At 44.1% G+C, this 20,329-nt stretch overlaps 1 long non-coding RNA gene across 1 annotated transcript in view; it reads left to right on the top strand.

Annotated features, from left to right (window-relative positions):
- Window positions 1–20,329, top strand: part of LOC120312773 — a 91,586-nt gene that overhangs the window by 59,850 nt on the left and 11,407 nt on the right. Inside the window, exon 3 of the long non-coding RNA XR_005557964.1 lies at window positions 9,558–9,638. This is a non-coding gene — a long non-coding RNA (uncharacterized LOC120312773). The remainder of the gene's footprint in view (window positions 1–9,557; window positions 9,639–20,329) is intronic.

A 20,329-nucleotide genomic window follows, 5' to 3' on the forward strand; every position in this document is an offset into this window, starting at 1 on the left:
AGTTATGACTCTGCCATCATCTGCCAGGAAGTTCTTTCCCCCCTGGCAAATGCTTGAGCGTAAATTGGAACTGGTGAAAATGCTGGGACCAGCGGGCTTGTTTGGGATTGATCTTCCTGGACGCTTTCAGGGCTTCCAAATTTTTGTGATCAGTCCACACCTGGAAAGCGATTTTGTTGCCTTCCAGGAACTGTCGCTATGTGAGTAATGACCAACGTATCCCGTATGCTTCTTTCTCCCATACGGGCCAGCGTTGTTCTGTTTCCATGAGTTTCTTGGATGTATATGCACAGGGTTGCAATACCCCTTCATCGTTTTCTTATAATAGAACAGCCCCCACTGCCACATCACTTGCATCCACCTGTATTACGAAGGGCTTGTCCATGTCTGGGTGCCTCAGTACTGGTTCGGCAGAAAAAAGTCTCTTTAATCTCTCAAATGCTGCTTGGCACTCCATTGTCCATGTTAGTGGCTGGCTAGGTTTTACTGAGGATGCTCCCTTCGTTTTTAGTAAGTTAGTGAGGGGCAGGGCTATCTGGGCAAATGAGGGGATGAATTGGCGGTAAAAGTTTACAAAGCCCAGGAAACTTTGTAGTTGTTTTCTTTTTTTTATTTAAAAGTTTTATTTTCCATTTATCAATTACATAAATATAAAAATTCACATTTAACAAAATAAAATAAATCCATACACATAACCATAGGTGTTGCTTGCCCACCTCCCCACAAACTGCATCCACCCTCTCTAACACTCTCCCTTACTTCCCTCCTCTTTCTCAACTCCCCTCACCTCTCTCTCCCCTCCCCCTCTCCTCTTACCATCCTACTTCCTCCCTAACCTTTCTCCTCCACTCTCATCCCTCTTCGGATACAGTACCAGGGAAATGCCCAAGCAACACCTCTCTCATAAATTACCCTATCTATATCTTACTTTAATTCTGTTATCTAACCTACTTACCCACCCACCCCCAACCCCCCACCCCCCTCACCTCCCAGAGCATACAGGGTTATTAATAACAAAATAAACAAAATCAACATAAATAACTTTAAAAATATTATATAATAAACAAATTCATACTTAACCCTTAACTCCCCTTAAACTTTAACATCATAGTAGTATAAACAAATCTCTTATAAAACATTTGTTATAAAATTTTAATCATAAAATAAATGGAACTTTTGAGTTCCATAATTATTCTGAATATAATCTATCTATCTTCTCCATACCATAATATATCTTTCTTGTGTATGATCTTTTAAATAAGCAGAAATTTTAGCTATTTCTGCTAAATTAGAAACCTTAAGTATCTTCTAAGGTAGGCAATGAATCTTTCTTCCAATATAAACCTACTAATAACCTTGCTGCAGTTAATAAATTCAACATTAAAATAGTTTCTTTAACATCTAAATCCGTAAAAATACCCAATAAAAATAATTGAGGAGTAAACTTTATCTTCCTTTTAAAAATCTTTTTAATATTCCACCAAATCATAATCCAAAAGGCCTTAACCTTTTTACAATTCCACCAAACATGAAAATAAGTTGCATTAGTATTACCACACCTCCAACATTTGGGTTGTAATTTAGAATACATACAAGATAATTTTTTAGGATTTAAATGCCACCTATAAAACATTTTAGAAAAATTTTGCCTCAAATTTTGGGCTTGTGTAAATTTAACATTTCTAATCCAAATTATCTCCCATAAATCCAATGGGATCGATTCCTGAATATTCTGAGCCCATTTAATCATACAATCTTTGACCAATTCTGTTTCCGAATCTAATTCTATTAACATATTATAAATTCTTTTTATATGAGCCTTATTCTGATCTTTAATCTGAGTTATCAAATTTTCATCTTCTAATGTTATTCCCTCTTTCTTATCTGCAGTCCACCTACCCACTGTTTGTAAATATTGAAACCATGACTGTAAGATATTTTCTTGCCTTAATATATCTAAAGATTTTAAATGCCAATCGGTACCAGTCCAAGTTAATAGTTCTTTATACAAAATTTTGACAAAATTCATCCCTTTAGAAATCCCCTCAATTGCATGTCCAGGAATCCCCCAAATAGGTATTTTATAATTTAATCTATAATAATACTTCTTCCAAACTCGAAGTAAAGCATTTCTTAAAATATGTGATTTAAAAGCCCGATCAACTTTCTTATTAAAAATTAAATATGCATGCCAATCATACATTAAATCCCAGCCTTCAAGAGAAAGAATATCTTTATTTGTTAAATTAAGCCAATCACTTACAAAAGTTAAGGTGGCTGCATCATAATATAATTTCAAGTTAGGTGCTTTAAGCCTACCTCCTTCTTGGGCATCTTGCAATATTTTAAACTTTACCCTTGGCTTCTTCCCAGCCCAAATAAATTTATCAATACCCTTCTGCCATTCATCCAAATTTGCATCTTTCTTTAAAATAGGTATCATCTGAAACAAAAAAAGAAATTGGTAGAACATTCATTTTCACAGCTGAAATTCTCCCCAATAATGACAACTGCAACTTTTTCCAATTGTTTAAATCCTTTTGTACTTTTGCCCATAATAATTCATAATTATTCTTATATAATTTCCCATTAGAAGCTGTTATATATACTCCCAGATATTTAACCTTTTTTACTATCTGAAAGCCTGTAAGTTTAACTAAGATTTCATTCTCCTTAACAGACATATTCTTAGATAATATTTTAGTCTTATTATTATTTACTTTAAAACCAGAAACTTTCCCATACTGAGTTATAAGTTCCAATAAATGAACAACCGCATGGGTCGGTTGTACTAAAGTTAAAATCAAATCATCCGCAAAGGCTCACAATTTATACTCATTCCTGTTTAATTTTATTCCCTTAAGTACCGTTGGCTCTCGAATCTGGATTAACAAAATCTCCATTGTTAAAACAAATAACAATGGAGATAATGGACATCCTTGTCTTGTTCCTTTTTCAATATTAAAAGTCTCTGTCAGTCTCCCATTAATAATAATTTGAGCAGATTGTTGCTGATATATGGCCTTAAGAGCATATAAAAACTTATCACCAAAATGCATTTTCTCTATCAATAAAAATAAAAATTGCCAGTCAAATTGATCAAAAGCTTTCTCCGCATCCAAAAATATAAAGGCCACAGGAATCTGATTATTCTTATCCAAATACTCAATTAAATTAAGAATTTGTCTTACATTATATTTCATGTACCTTCCTGTTATAAATCCTGATTGATCACTGTGAATCAAATCCTTCACAACCTGCATTAATCTATTGGCCAAAATTTTTGAAAAAATCTTGTAATCCACATTTAACAAACATATAGGTCTGTAATTCTTAGGCTCAGTAAGATCTTGATCCTCCTTTTGGATTAATGAGATAAACGCCCTTCTCCACGAAGGGATGACCTGAGCTCCCAACAAAATACTGTTAAATAACTCCTTTAATTGCTCCATCATCTCCTCCGATAGAGTTTTATAATACATTGATGACAATCCGTCTGTTCCTGGAGACTTTCCTTTAAAGAACTGCTTAATAGCTAAACCAATTTCCTCCAAGGTAATTGAACAATTCATCACATTTTGTTGTTCCTCAGAAAGTTTGGGAAAATGTACTGATTGTAAATTCTTTTCTACATCTGCAGGATGTATGTTATCACTAGAATATAATTTTGTGTAAAAGTCTAAAAAACTCTTTTTAATCAAACTATCCTGAAAAACCTCACTACCTTTATATTTTACTTTCTCTATAATTCTTGTCTTCTGTTTCTTTTGTAATTGATAAGCCAACTACATCCCAGGCTTATTTGCATTACAAAACGTGTTATGTCTCATATAACGCAGATTGGTAGCAACCTGATCTTCCATTAACATATTAAATTGTTCCCTAAGCATATTTATAGAGACCTTTAATTTATTATGTTGGATTTGCAACAAAGGCCTCTTCTTTTAATTTTATCTCTTCTTCTATTTCCTTACATTTTTGTGTCATTTTACCCCTATAAGCTTTATTCATATGAATCAAAATTCCCCTCATGTAGGCTTTACTAGCATCCCACACCATAGGCATTGGGGTTCCCTTATTCATATTTAAAACAAAAAATTCCTTCAAATGCTCTTTACATTTTTGTACCAAATCTTCCCGAGTAAACAAATTCTCATTCAATCTCCAGGATCTTCTGTTCCCATCTTCCACAAATAGCTCCATCCACACCAGACTATGATCAGACAATGTCCTAGGAAAGATCTTAACCTTCTTAACCCTAGAAAAAAGATCATTAATAATTAAGAAAAAATCAATCCTTGAAAATGATTGATGTCTATCTGAATAAAAGGTGAAGTCTCTGTCAGTTGTATTCCTTTCTCGCCAAATGTCAATAAGCTCCAATTCATCTTTCAAATCAAAAAAGGCTTTGGGTAGTTTAGTTTGAGTAAAAGTTTTAGAAGAACTCTTTTTATCTTTCATTGAATCCAAAACTCCATTCCAATCTCCCATCAAAATTACAGATTTATAATCCAACTGAGATATTTTACCATGCAAAAACTTATAGAATTGCTTCTGTTGTTGATTAGAGGCATATAATCCAACGATAAGAACTTTCTCGCCTTGTAATACTAAATCTATAAAAAACATATCTTCCTTGAGAGTCAGAATCTATTAATTTAGCCAATAAATTCTTTTTCACATAAATTACCACTCCCCCTTTTTTCCCTGGGGCTGGACCCGTAAAGTGTGATCCCAGGCGAGAGTTTATTAAATATATGAGTCTCTTGCAGACATATTAAGTCATTGTTGTGCTGTTTCAAATAATCAAAAACTTTTTTCCTTTTTTGCGATGAATTCAAGCCATTAACATTCCAGGTCAGGAACTTTCCCATCTCCACCGGCCTGAAGCCTCTGAAGCATACCCTGAAGATCCATTGTCGAGGATCTTTTAGGTCTTGCCCCTCCCACCGGTTCTGTGGTGACATTTTCTTCTATTTTTCCACTGATCTTCTGCTGTTGCTCTTTCTCTCTACACTTATAGGCAGCTCGTGTAATCCTCTGTTCTTTTATCTCAAGATTCTGTACAGCAGGTTCACCTTGTTCTTTAACAATCAATGAAGAGGCTCCTGCAGCTGCTAACTCTTCTTCAGTTTTACTTGTTTGTGGAGATGAAGGTGAACTTGCCTTCAGAACAGAAAAATAAAAATCTTTTGCCTTTGACACTGTAGTTAATCTGTAATGCGTACCAACGTAATTCACTGCTTTCCCAGTTGGAATCTCCCATCTAAACTGTATTTGGCGACGTATTAACTCATCAGACAGGAAAGTAAAGTCTTTTCTTCTTCTTAAAATTTTTTGGGGTATTTCTTTTAAAATTATAACATCTTGGGCTGCAATTTGAAACCTCTGTTTATAAAAAGCCTGTATAATTTCATTACGAATAAATCTTCTAGAAAAATAGATAACCACATCTCTAGGTAAATTTCTTTGTCTGGCAACCTGTGAGTTAACTCTGAAGATTTTTTTTATCTCATTCCCAACTTCCTCCGGTCTCCAACCCAAGTAAAAAGCAATATCTTTAACAATAAGCCACTTTAAATCTTCTTGTAAATTTTCTTTCAATCCTCTGATATGCAATGCAAACTCCATTTCTCTATACTGTGAAACAGTTCATCCTGTGTCATTTCTAACTTATTCTCCACTTCTTCAATTCTACTTTCCAATTTTGCTGCATTTTCAGTCACTTCCTCCATTTTATCATCAATTCTCTCAATATGCATAGCAAGTCCTTGAAATGCAAACAATATATCCTCTCACTTCCTTGTTTTTTTCTCCAATAATTCTGCCATAGCAGCCCTCTCTGAAGTCATCTTACAATCCAAAAGATCAGCTACCTCCTCTTTAATATCTAAAGCATTTTTTTTTCAAAGCTTCTTGTAAATCTTTAAGAGAAAATACAGGTGGAGGAGAAGGAGGGGGTGTCTTTAGTTTGGGCTGAGAGGCAGTCTGAGTCATTGGGGAGGAAATAGAAGCTTTAGGGACTGAAGAAACCAGGCGTTTTGAAGCCATTCTTATAAATTCACCATTTAAAATTAAAAGAAAAAAAAACCAGATTCTTGCCTCTATGTTTAAAACAGAAACTGTAACAGTCTTTTAACTTTGTTAAAAATCTTCAAGCAAGAAAGCCAGGTACCATCTTGCCTTCTATCACTTTCCCTTTCTTCTTCAAAAGAGAAAGTAGGCAAAAAAAGGAAAAGGAGAAGATACTTTTCAGGAGTTAAAGTCCCAAATAATCATAAATCTAAATCCTTCTGGTCTTCTCCGTCTGCTTATAAATACTCACAAATCCACTAAAAGGCACAGATGTGGAAGCGGCGTCTAGCTTCATCCCAGAACTTCAGGACAAAGGAGCCCTGGAATGCAGAGTAAAGCTTGGGCTCCAAGGGAGCTCTACCCTCCGATCTCCCCAAAATTATGGGGATCCAGGGGAGCTCTTCCTTTACCCAAGCAGCTCTCCTCTTCTCTTTTTCCCAGAGAAGAAGTTTTAAGCTGCGGGACAGCTGATTGTCAGTGTCTCCGCTGGCTTTTACACAATCCCAGAGCAGGCGGCTAAAAAAACGCCGCCATTGGTGCGGCTGACACCACTGGAATCTGAGGGGATGAATTGGCGGTAAAAGTTTGCAAAGCCCAGGAAACTTTGTAGGTGCTTTCTTGTGTGGGGTGGTGCCCAATCTAATACTGCTTTGACCTTCTCTAGGTCCATTTCAATGCCCTGGGGGGATATGCGATAACCTAGGTAGTCTATCCTTTCCTGGTGGAATTCGCATTTTGAGAGTTTGGCATATAGGTGGGCGGCTCGCAGTTTCTTTAAAACTGCTCTGACAAGGTTGACATGTTCCTCTTTTGTTTCAGTGAAGATAAGAATGTCGTCTAAGTAAACAAGGACCCCTCTTAAACAGATGCTCCCTTAGAACGTCATTGATTAATTGCATAAATACTGTGGGGAGCCCTTATAATCCAAATAGCAAGACTTTGAATTGGTAGCACCCCATGGGGCAGTTAAATGCGGTCTTCCATTCATCCCCTTCCTTATTTCTCATGCGATAATAAGCTTCCCTTAGGTCTAGTTTAGAAAAATTTTTCCCTTTCAAGAGGTGTGACAGCATGTCTTTCATGAGGGGCAGAAGGTATAGGTTGCTTTCACTGATTGTATTCAGGGCCCTATAGTCCACGTATAAGCGTAAAGAGCCATCCTTCTTCTCTCTAAAGAGGACCGGGGCAGCCACTTTAGGCTTGGCTGGCTCAATGAACCCCCTCTCTAGGTTTTTCTTTATGAATCTTTCCATTTCCTCCTTCTCCTTTTGGCTCATGGAGTATAATCTGGGCTTCAGGAGTTTTGCCCAGGCTTGAATTCAATGGTATAGTCTGTGGGTCAGTGGGGGGGGGGAACTTATCCACCCTCTCCTCACTGAAAACTTCAGCAAGGTCTCTGTATTCTTCTGGTATTTCTGGTAGTCCCTTTTCCTCCCTCATAGATGCTTTTTCTGTTCTTGGTTCTTGTAGTCCCCCTTGGGGTTTTAAGTCCATAGGGTCCCCCTTCGGGAATTCAATTTCTGCTGTCCTCCAATTCACCCAGGGGTTCCATTTTTTTAACCATTCCATCCCTAGGATCATTGGGCATTCCATGCCTGGGGTCACCACAAACGTTATGTCCTCTTCATGTTTTCCCAGGGAGAGGGGTATTGGTAAAGTGGCTAGAGTAGCTGGCACCCTGCCTGCTATGGATCCATCTAACTGGCCAAATGAAATTGGTTGTTCCAGTCTCCTCGACGGAATGCCCAGATTCCACACTAGTGTCGGGCTAATGAGGCAGCGGGTGCAGCCAGAGTCTATTAAGGCTTTCACCTTCATGGCTTCAGGCATGGGGGGGAATTAATATAGTTACTGTCTTGAGGATGGGTGCAATGTATCCACTTACCAGGGGTTCGCCCTCCAAGCTGTCGTCTGAGGCGTCCACTGGCCCTGTGGTGTACAGGCTGCAGTTCTTTCCCCCTGATGAGCGGAGGTGGGGGGGGGGTTCCACCCCCTCCATCATTCTCATGGCAGTTTCTTTTGGCTTACCTGGAGACTTTCCAGATTTGCTGATCGGGGATCTCTCTGGGGGACTTTTGAGCGGCGTTGTACAGCTCGATGACCTTCTCTTCCACATTTGAAACACCCCATTTACTTCTTGGCTATGGCCAATGGTTTCACTGGTTCGTGCATCAACTCAGGCGGGGGGTGGCTCCATTGTTTTCCTCGGTGGTGCCTCTTCAATATGTCGATATCTGCTTCCTCTGCGAAGAAGTACCATTCCTCAAATTGGTGTGGGTCCCCTCGGGGCAGGCAAGCGTCATATAGGTCATAATTTAGTCCGTCTTTGAAATGGCTAAGGAGGATGTCTTCTGGCCAGTTCAGTTTGCTGGCAATGGCCCAGAAATCTTGCATATATTCGGCCATCAGGTGTTTGCCTTGCCTCATCATTTTTATCCTTTCGCGGGCTTTGTGATCAGCCAGGGGGTCCTCAAATCACCTTCTCAGAGAGGACATGAAACGGTTAAAGTTGTTGAGCTCTGGGGCATTGTAGTCGTGCAAGTTCATCACCCAATCTGCAGCCAGTCTGTCCAGGGCAGATTGCACGATCCAGATGCGGGCTTTGTCGCTGGGAATGTCCTGCCCGTATTCCTCCATGTAGCTGAGGACTTGGGTTAGGAAAAACCCCAAGCGTGTTTGCTCCCCTTTGAATTTCATATCCAGCGGTGGATGTCTTGGAATGGATCAGTGCCTTCGTTGTTGGTGGTAGTGTCTTCCATCCAGGTCACCATCTGTGGTTCGGCAGGGGGTGGGGACTACTGGATCAGCAGATGTCCCTGGTGCTGCAGGTTCCACTTCCCCCTCGGTGTCTCTCCCTTTGCGGTTCCAGGAGCTGGGGCAGCCGTAGGGCTCAGGATTCTCCACTCCTAGGGAGCTGAGAGTTCTCTTCATCAGGCCGATAGCTTTCTCTAGGATCCAGTCTGAGTACGGTGCCCAGCTCCCTTCCTCTTCACTGGTATGCAGGGATTTCTCCATCTCCTGCTTCCATTCTGGTTGCTTGGCCCCCCGTCTCAGGGTCACCTTTCTTGATTTCTTTTCCCACTCACCTTTCTTTCCAACATCCATTGACCAGCGAGGCTTGTGGTCTCGTGTCTCCACCACCTCTTCTCCTGAGGAATCTGACCTCTCGGATCCCAACATCTGGCAGGGTTTCAGTCGGGGCAATGGCTCCCTTTCTGGGGAGTTTTCTCCCTTCCCTGCTCCATTGTCTGGCATGGTAATTTTTGCAAAATCCCCTGGCAAGGGTCTCCCTTCCCGGTGGATTAATTTTGCAAGTCTTGTCTAATGTAAGGACCCACCCCACTTTCATTTTAGATGAAATATAATTGGATTTTGACAGGTATAGGGTCTCCTGCTTGAGATGGGGATCAGATTAGAAGACCTCCAAAGTCCCTTCCAACTTTTTTATTTTGTTCTGTTCTGTACTGTTCTCTTTATCCCAGACTCAAGAAGATGTAAAAGAACAATTGGATGTGTAGCTACTACCTGAAGCTGAACATCAAGATCACCCTCTTGGTTATAAGGTACACCTTCTGATATGAGGCATAAGATTGTGGATAAACTAGCTATAGTTAACACACAAGACTTATTACCAAGGCTCAGTGGAGATAAATCATCTACATTCTAGTATGGTAGAAGATGCCAGTAGAGCCCTTATGATTATCCCAGTACCATGATAACCCAAACTAATGAACCAATGGTTTGGCAGCCTGGTTGGGGAGGAAGAGGGGAACTGGGCCACATGAGTGATAGCCTGGTGTACATGTGCACACACAGCTTGACTTGCATGAGCAGTGGCCCGATGCAGATGGGCATGCAGCTTGACTCAGGTGAGTGCTGGGCCAGCATACACATGTGTGCACATGCACCAGTCCACTACTCACACAACTTGAGCTGTGCAGATGCACATGTGCGCCAGCCAGCCACTCACGCAGCCCAGTTCTGAATAGGCCACAGTCTGGTAGTGGATTGTGGCCTGGGGGTTGGGGACTAGTGTACACTTCAGCCATTTGGCTTCATGTTAAAGAAGAATAGCAGTACATACTCCAACACCCTCCCCAAAAATGAAGTTAGAGGCTAAGATAAAGGCAACTTGGAGAGAGATTAATCAACTGTGGAATTATAGAAAAATGTGAAGATAAGAGATAAAACTCAGCTATTGAAAAAAAAAACATAGGCATCTGAAGCCCAGAGACTGGCCAGCAGACTAAGGAGTTTAGAGAAGCAGAGGCCAAAAAGATAAATGTCCTATCTCCAAAGAACCATGTAAGGGATACTCTAAATTGCAATGCAGTTACACAGTAAAAGCAGAGCCTCTGACAGCAGAAACTGAACTGACTTGGAAGAACATATGGGAGAAAGAAAACACACATAATACTAGTGCAAAATGGTTACAGGATCTGATATCAGACCATAGCAATCTCCCAGAATAGGAACCAGTCAGTATCACAGCAACAGACATCCAATAATAGTCCAAGAACCTGAAGAGCTGGACTGCATCTGGCCCAGAGTGATCCACACCTCCTGGCTAAAGAAATTAACAGCAATGTATGAAGCCTAGCACCACAGATGAACCAGCTGCTAGCAGCAGACTTCCACCCAGACTCACTAGCCTAAGAAAGGCCTGTGCTGATCATGAAAGACCTCCACAAGGGAATAGCACCAGCCAAATACTGGTCAATAACCTGCCTCCCCACAACATGGCATGTCCTATCAGGCATTATAGCCACTAAACTATAGGGCCATATAAATACAGTACATGAACATAGCTCAGAAGAGCATTGGGAACAACATCAGAGTTCAAAGCACCATTTGTTTATAAATAAAATAGTCACCCAATACTCAAGCTTTAAAAAGTTCAATATGAATACAACTTGGACTGACTATGCAGTGATGACGAACCTTTTAGAGACCGAGTGCCCAAACTGCAACCCAAATCTCACTTATTTATCGTCGGGTGCAGGATGGGTATGGCCACTAGATGGGCATGGCCATTGGGTGGGCATGGCTGCAGTGGTCATGGCAGACTGGGTGGGCATGGCCGGGGTGTATATGGCCATCTCGATGTTGCTTGTGGGGAGGGATGCCTGTGGGGGCCGGGCAGGGTTGGGGGAGATCCAGGGAGTTTCTGGTGGGTGGGATGGTGGGCAGGAAGCTCGCCTTTGGGGTGAGGTGAGGCAAGAAAGGGGGCAGGGCAGGGGTGCCATTGCCACAGGGCAGGGCAAGGCAAGGCAGGAGCTGGGGTGGCTGCTGCTTGACACTGCACACAGCGAGCACATGGGGGCCAATAGTGTCCATCAGCAGCCACAGCCATGATGTTAACAGCGCTATGAAGGCTACCACCAATGGCTTAATAAAATAGCCAAACACCTTCATGGGATTAAAAATGGAGGGAATGCAAGTATGAGAAAAGCTATGGTCCAAAGAATTTCATCCTCCCCTCCCCCCACCTTCATTTGAAAGGCAGCTCTCATCCACTCCCAAAGCTCCAGGTGTGGCGAAGCCTCAGCCACTCACCTTGGGGTGGGGTCTGGACAACTTTCTGATTAAGCATTGGCTTCGGAGGTACACAGATCATGTTTTTGGGGGGAAGGGTGGGTTTTTTGTGGGGTTGTTACTTTAAAACGGGGAACACCCATCTTAGTTATTGTTAGCGGGAAAGGTTTTGCTCTGACGTGCAGCAAGATGGTAAGTTCAAGGAGACCGATGTATTCCATTCAGCCATGGGTTGGCTTTTCAGTGATACATACAACTCTTGTGTTTTTAAAAATGGTTTAAAGGTCCAGGGAAAAAACCACAGTGAGAAGCACCCTGCCGCCAGCCACTACTTCGCCCCCCCCGATTGAGTGTGCCATCGCTGCTGCAGCCCTGACCCAACTCTCACACAGAGAACACTGCTACCACTGCCCCACCCCTGCACAGAGCACACTGCTACCGCCATCCCAACCCAATCCTCGCAGAGCACCCTGCTCCTGCCACCCCGCCCCAACCCTCACATGGAGCATTCTGCTCCCACCACCCCACCCTCTGCATGGAGCACCCTGCTCCCGCTGCCCCATCCCAACCCTTGCTGAGTGCCCTGCTCTTGCCGCCCCGCCCCAACCCTTGCAGAGCACTCTACTCCTGCCACCCCGCCCCAATCCTCGCACGGAGCATTCTTCTCCCACCATCCCACCCCACCCCCTGCACGGAGCGCCCTGCTCCTGCTGCCCCATCCCAACCCTCACAGAATGCCCTGCTCCTGCCACCACAACCCTCATAGAACACCCTGCTCCCGCTTCTCTGACCCAACCCACGCAGAGTGCCCTGCTCCCGCTGCCCTGACCAACCTTCGCAGAGCAACCTGCTTCCACCATCTTGATCCAACTTTTGAACTGAGTATCCTGCTCCCGCTGCCCTGACCCAACCCTCACAGAGTGCCCTGCTCCCGCAACCCCGACTCAACCCTTGAACAGAGCATCTTGCTCCCGTTGCCCTGACTCAACCCTCACAGAGCACCCTGCTCCCGCCTCCCTGATCCAACCCTCACAGAGCACCCTGCTCCCGCTACCCTGACCAACCCTCACAGAGCACCCTGCTTCTGCCACCTTGATCCAACTCTCGAACTCCCCCCATCCACATATGGCACCTTCTTTCAGCTCTAATGCGCCCCCCCATCACTTTTTCCACCACTGTGTGGGACTAAAAATAAAATTCAATCAATTAATTCCAACTTTGCAAGATCTTTTTTTTCCTGCGAGAAGTTGAAATTGATTGATTGGTTGAACTTTTTATTTTTTGCGCATGGCGGAGAAGGCCTAAAGCGAAAAGATTTTATAAAAAGCCATTTGCCCGGGGAGATTTTGATGCAGATAGCTCATGAATGAGACTAAAGGCCTAGGACTGGGGCAATGGTGCACGTGCTCACAGAGAGGGCTCTATGTGCCGCCTGTGGCATGCGTGCCATAGGTTTACCACCACGGGACTATAGGAAAGTCTACAACTCAATGCCACACATGTGCATCTGCAAATGCCTGGCACTATATGACATCAACAGCACATTAAGGATCTTCCTCAACAACAAAATGGAAGTGTGGAACACAACATTGGAAATCAGTTCAAGAGAGTTCACTCGGGTGGCCATAAAATATGACACATACCAAGGGGGTGTATTGTTGCTGCTGCTGTTCTGCATAGACTTGAATCCTCTCAGCCAGATAATCACAAGGACTGACTATTTGTTCATGAGTGGAACTATCAACAGTCACTTCCTGTATTTGGATGACATTAAGCTATTCTAAGCATAATTAAGACATTAATTTGCTGACCCACCTGTCATGGGGACATAGAGATGTCATTCAGATTGAAGAGAGATGATTGAATGGTAGTCAAGAGAGGGAATTAAAACTGATGGGATGAAACCAGCGGGCCACATAGCTGGCATACAGACAAGTTACAAATAACATGATATTCCACCCTCACAGAGGAACCATGATAAACAGGCAAGGAAGACAGTAGCATCCAAGTACAGATAGTCGACTGACAACCAAAATTGAGCCCAAATTTTCTGTTGCTAAGTGAGACATTTGTTAAATGAATTTTGCCCCATTTTACAATTTCTCTTCCACAGTTGTTAAGTAAATCACTGCAATTGTTAAGTTAGTAACACAGTTGTTAAATGAATTTGGCTTCCCTATTGACTTTGCTTGTCAGAAGGTTGCAAAAGAGGATCACATGACCCTGGGACACTGAAAACCATCATAAATATGAACCAGTTGTCAAGGATTTGGGTTTTGATCACATGAGCATGGGAATATTGCAATGGTCGTATGTGTGAAAAACACTTAGAAGTCACTTTTTCCAGTGCCATTGTGCTTTTGAACAATCACTAAATGAACTATTGTAAGTCAAGGACTGTATCATCAAATACTGAAGAGCCAGTTCAATGAGAAGAACAAATTCCATGCCATCAACTTGTGCCCTACAATCATCAGATAGCTGCCAATACAGTGGGCTGGCCAAAGAAGGACATGGAAGTTGCCAATATGAAGACCTGGAAAGCTCCTCACAATATATGGAGGCTTCCATTCCAAACTCAACACCCAGAGACACTAGTTGAAAACAAGGCAGGCAGGGTATTGTGAGTGTCAAGACCACTGCCCTCGACAAAACCAAAGCATCCAGGAATATCTCAGTAAGGTAGCAATGTAAGGAACCACTTCAATCCATATCTTAAGAAAGCAGAACTCTTGGAAACAATCTCTTTCAACAGGAACTTTTATTAAGAGAAATTGATAGTAGGCATAATAGACAGGATCTGAGGGATTTCTTTACAAATCGATGTTTTAAAGTGTCCTTAAGCAGCCCCCACCCTGCAGTTCTTCCAGGTGATTCAGATGGGCAGATTTCTAGGTGTTAAATCCAGCTCCATTGTACACGATCATTCAACAGTTCCTCACACCTTATTTTGATGACAGATAAATAAACCAGATTCCAGAGGCTATATCTTTTCACCCCACCTTTCCCAAGCTGGCCGGTAAGGAGGAGAAGTTCAGAGGGGCATAGGATAAAAGGTTACATTGTGATGGTTAGCAGACCCGAGGCGAATAAACAAAGGGTTACTTTGTAGTGAATAGAGGAAGTGAAAGTAATAAAACCCTCATGCATACTCCCCCTTCCCTTTAGGAGTATGGTAGGATTCAGGAGAGGGTAAGAATTGGTTTTAGATCAGAGGAGATAGAAAGAAAAAATAACTGGATCCTGACAGGCACTCAAAGATGAGCTACTGAGAGAATGCATGAGACAGTAGCAGAAACAGGAGAAGATAAAATAGAAGAGGGGCCATTGCAAGACAGATTCCTGCATAGGATGTTCCTGAAGAAAGAACTAGAGAGGATATAGAAAGTAAAGACTAAAATGGTCCAGTGGTGATAGGAGTACTTGGAACTGTGAATCCTAAGCTGGGTGTGTGGCTCCAACAGATGCCAGGAACAATATTGGAGTTCTCTGTCTAGAAAATGTTAGGAACCCTCAAATTCTCAGATAGAAATGTGTGTGTGTGTGTGTGTGTGTGTGTGTGTGTGTGTGTGTGTGTGTGAGAGAGAGAGAGAGAGAGAGAGAGAGAGAGATACAGACAGATGGACAGAGAGACAGAGAAGCAGAGACAGACAAATCTGAATCCTCTTTTGGTATCAAAGTAACATTTGCTTCTGTCCATGTATTTGGGAGTTTTGCCTCCAATAAAAGTTCATTACATATATCTTTCAATGGTAAACTTAATGTATCTTGTAAGCATTTATAAAACTCTTGCCGGGAGTCCATCTAGTCCCAATGTTTTTTTCATTTTTTTTGTCTTTTTATTGCCTCTATCAATTCCATCATTGTTATTTTTTCATTTAACATAGTCTTGAAAATTTCAGGAAATTTTGGTAAATTATTTTCTTCCATATATTGAGTCATTTTTTCCCATGGAGTTTCTTCCTTAACATACAGTTTCTCATGGTATTCTTTAAATTATCTTCTTTATTGCTTCATTTTTAAATTGTAAACAGCCTTTTTCATCTACTAAATTGTTTATCAATTTTTTTCTCCTTCTGTTTTTTAAGTTTATAAGCTAACCATCTTCCTGATTTATTTGCATTTTCAAAAAAGTTTTGCTTTGCCCTTTTAATTTGCTGAGCCAGTTTTTCTGATTCTATTAAATTTAATTTATGTTTTATTATTTCCATTTGTCTTTTCAATATTTTCTTTTGTGGGCTCATTTATAGTTCAAAGTCTAATTGTTTAAATTCTTCTCTTAACAACTGACATTGTTGTTTCCTTTATTTTTTTTTCACTATGTATGTTATTGCTACACCTCGAAAATATGCTTTGGCTGTATCCTATACATTTTGTAATGTTGTATCTTCTTTTTTGTTTTCTATGAAGAAAAATTCCATTTCTTTTGTTGCTAATTCTATAAATTCTTTCTCTTTTAATATAGATTGGTTCAAATTCCATCTCAATTTTTTCTGCATTCCTTTCCACACCATTTTTAAAGAATTATGATCTGCCCAAGTACCTAATTCTATTCCAATTTCCTGCATATTAACCCTTAATTCAGGGGTCATCCAAATCATATCAATTCTAGACCAAGATTTATGATTATTAGAATAAAATGTATATTGAGATTTTCCCAGGTTCATTTCTCTCCAAATATCTATCTATCAAATGTCCTCTATCATGTTGAAAAAAGTCTTAGGTAATCTTTTTCTTCCTTGTTTCCCTTATTTACTGCTTTTGTAATCTAATGTCCCGTCTACTATTTTTCCCTGTTTTCATGAGGTGCAGCCCATCCCTTGCCTAGAGTCCTTCACGTACAAAATGCAGTCCATGATCCAGGAAACCAAAGTTTTCTTGGCTATGTTGACCCTTTAGCCAATGGTTTATTTCTAGAATTCTTTTTCCCTCAATGGGTGTTGGCCTTTTGTTGGGAGTATGGATGAGAATACTACTTGTGCTCCTAACTTCTTAACTTTATTGCCTAGTTCTGTTGTGACGAACCTATGGCATGCGTGCCACAGGTGGCATGCAGAGCTGTCTCTGTGGGCATGCATGCCATTGCCCCAGAGGGAGGCTGGGCTGGGCTGCTCCCCTCCCCCTCTCCATGTGCGCCTGTGCTCTCACTTTCTTTCTTTCTGCACTGGGAGTCAGGGAACAGCTACAAGAGCTGGGCAGATCCAGGCTGGATGGTGGAGGCAGAGCTTTTTCTCTCATACAACACAGGAACCTCTTTTTGAATAGAAGCTGCCAGCGTGAGTCCAGGTATGCCTACAGAGTGATTTTGCGGACTTCCACCAACCTATAGGCTCCTATAACTACTGAGTGATTTTATGCCCCCTCCCAGTCAGTCCGAGCTCCTGAGGCTTTTTCCAAGCCTCCGGAGCTCCGATCCATGGCAACGGGGTGATTTTGCAGTTCCCCAGCAACCCGCTCCAGGCTCTGGAGGCCTTTTTGAAGCCTCTGGAGTTCGGATCCATGGCCACAGAGCGATTTTACAGCCCCCCCCCCCAGTGGCCCGATCTGGGCTTCAGAGGCCTGTAAAAGGCCTCTGCCACACGGATCTATGACTGCTGAGCGATTTTGCACCCCCCCCCCATGGCCGATCCAGGCTCTGGAGGCCTTTTCAAGGCCTCCAGATCCCAGATCCATGGCCATGGAGCACTTTTGCAGTCTCCCAGTGGCCTGATCTGGGCCCCAGAGGCCTTTTCCAAGCGGCAGTGATGGCAGGGCAATCCGTGTGGCAGGTGGGGGGCAAACGGCAGTGGTGGCAGGGCAATCTGTGCAGTGGGTGAGGGGAAATGGCAGTGATGGCAGGGTGATCCATGCAGCAGGTGGGGGAGAAACCTGCCTCACTTGCTCCACGACCACTTTCAACCGAGCCACATTGCAGCAGTATTGGGTGCAATACACAAGACGGATCGCCCAACTGTATCACACTGAAACTGGCTGTTTGCTGCCTCCTGCCCAATGCCATTGCCATGAGGCTGTGGAACAAGCCAAGCGGATGTAAGGAACCGAGTCAGGGTGATGAGAAAAGGGTGCTCTGCAAGGGCAGCGTCATTGGGCAAGAGGCATTAGGTAGGAGGCCACCTCCTGTATTGTGCCCAATGCCACTCCGACCCAACCCTCGCAGAGCACTTCTCCCGCCGCTCCAACCCAACCCTCACAGAATGTCCTTCTCCTGCCACTTTGACTCAACCCTTGCAGAGCGCCCTTCTCCTGCCGCCCCAACCCAGTCCTTACCTCTGCCCAGCTTGATCCATGGCCTCATTGCAGTGGCATTGGGTGCAACGCGCGAGGTGGCAAAAGGCTGTGGCCGGAGGGAAACAGCTGCACCGCACCGAAACTGGCCCTTTGCCGCCTCCTTCCCAGTGCCGTTGCCATGAGGCCATGGAACAAGCTAGGCAGAGGTAAGGAACTAGGTCAGGGCTCTGTTAGGGTTGGAGTGGAGCAGTGGGAGAAGGATGCTCTGCAAGGGTTGGGTCGGGACAGCAGGAGAATGGCACTCTGCAAGGGTTGGGGTGGACATACATGGGGCTGCTGCCTTGCTTTCCATGCCATGCCAGGGCTGGGCTGGACTGGGCATGGAGCCTTCATGCCGCTTCTTCCCCTGCAGATATCAAAACCGCCCACCCCACCTACCCCTTGTCCCGGGGTGGCTACCGCCATCCTGCGCTCTCCAGCCTGTTGCCGGCCAGCCAGGCATGCTAAGCTCGGGCCTTGGGCAGATGGAGGATGTGTGTGGGGAGAGGTGCCTCCTGGCTCAGTAAGCTGCAGTCTGCCTGCAGAAGGAGGAGTAGGATGGAGGAGGAGGGCTGGCCATGGAAGGATGCAGTGGTGCCCATGGGGGAATCTGACCAGCCCCAGCATGGAGTGGGGAAGAGGCTGGGGGAGCCTGAAGGGAGGCCTCACAGTGCATCCGGCTGGCCAGAGACGGGCTGGAGAGTGCCAGACAGTGGCAACTGCCCCAGGACAAGTGGTAGGTGGGGTGGGCGCTCCTGATGCCTGCAGGGGAAGAACTGGCAAGGAGGTGCTGCACCCAGCCCAGCCCTGGCAAGGCACAGCACAGACAGTGAGGCAGCAGCCCCATGTGCATCACCGTGCGCAAGTGTGCCCCCACCCTGCCAGGCAAGCAGAGCCACGGCATCTGTGGCAGAAGATCGCAGGCAGGCAGCCACGGCTCTCACTCCCCTCCAGCCTCCATCTACCCGAGACCCGAGCTCAGTGCCCAGCTGGCTAGCAACAGGCTGGAGAGCGACGGACAGTGGCAGCTGTCTCAGGACAAGCGGTAGGTGGGATGGGTGCTCCCAATGTCTGTGGGGGAAGAAGCAGCAAGGAAGTTCCATGACCAGTACAGCCCAGCCCCGGCATGGCATGGCATGGCAACCGAGGCAGCAGTCCCATGTGCATCCCCTGCCAGATAAGTGGAGCCACGGTATCTGTGACAGAAGAGCACAGGTGGGTAGCGGAAGGCACAAGGAGCCTGGATCCCAGCACAGCTCCTCCCCACTCTCCTCTTCCCCCCCCTCAGAAGAGCTGCAGGGCTCAGGAGCCTCCCCTCATGCCCGCCCCCAGGAAGAAAACCATAGTGAGACACTGTTCTGTTTTAACTTTTTTTCTTTGTCGCTTTTGGGAGTTTTCATCCTGCTTTCATGAGACAGCAGCGTTTGGGAGAGGGTGTAGCTGTCCCCTTCCGTCCCAAGCCTTCAGTTGAGCAAGACACTTTCCTGCCCACTGCCCCACCTGCCAGAGACCCCCTGAATCTGCCACAACCCTTCCCAGCCTCCACAGGCATCCCTCCTCAGGAGCATCATTGAGCTGGCCATGCCCACCCAGTCTGCTGTGACCACCGTAGCCACATCCACCCAGTGGGCCACGCTTGCCCAGCAGGGCATGCCCACCCAGCGGGGCTCACATAATACATAAGTGGGTTTTGAGTTGCAATTAGGGCACTCGGTCTCTAGAAGGTTCGCCACCACTGGCCTAGTTCTTTATAATCTCTCACTATTGTACTCAGGTTCTTTGTTGTGTTATTTGTCCTAATGTGGAGAAGGAGGAAATCTGTAGGCCTAATTATTTTGGTTAGGTTCTCAGGCACATCTTTGATTTTTGCTCCAGGGAGACAACATACCTCCCTGGATTGTATGTCTGGTCTGCAGATGGATGATTCTGTTCCTTTGAGGATAGACACCTTAAGAAAGCAGAATTCTTGGAAACAATTTTTTCTGACAGGAACTTTTATTAAGAGTAGTTGATAGTAGGCATAATAGACAGGATCTGGGGGATTCTTTACAGATCGATACTTTAAAGGGTCCCTAAGCAAACCCCACCCCACAGTTCATCTGGACAATTCAGACCGGCCAATCCCTAGGAGTTAAGTCCATCATGGGAAAGGGAAGATAACATTGTTCCAGCTCCATTTTCTTTCCATTTCTTTCTTCTCCTTAGGGCTCATAGAGTATAGCCTGGGCTTCAGGAGTTTTGCTCTGGACTTGAATTCTATGGCACAATCCATGGGTCGATGAGGGGGAAGCTCATTTGCCCACTCCTCACTGAAAACTTCAGCAAGGTCTCGGTATTCCTCTTGTATTTTGGGTAGCCCCTTTTCCTCTCCCACCGATGCTTTCTCCGTTCCTAGATTTGGTAGGGCTCCTTGGGGTTTTAAGTTTGCATGATCCACCTTTAGAAATTGAGT

Source organism: Crotalus tigris, unplaced genomic scaffold, assembly GCF_016545835.1.
Source record: "Crotalus tigris isolate CLP2741 ecotype Arizona unplaced genomic scaffold, ASM1654583v1 scf7180000018540.1288718, whole genome shotgun sequence".
Taxonomy (NCBI): domain Eukaryota; kingdom Metazoa; phylum Chordata; class Lepidosauria; order Squamata; family Viperidae; genus Crotalus; species Crotalus tigris.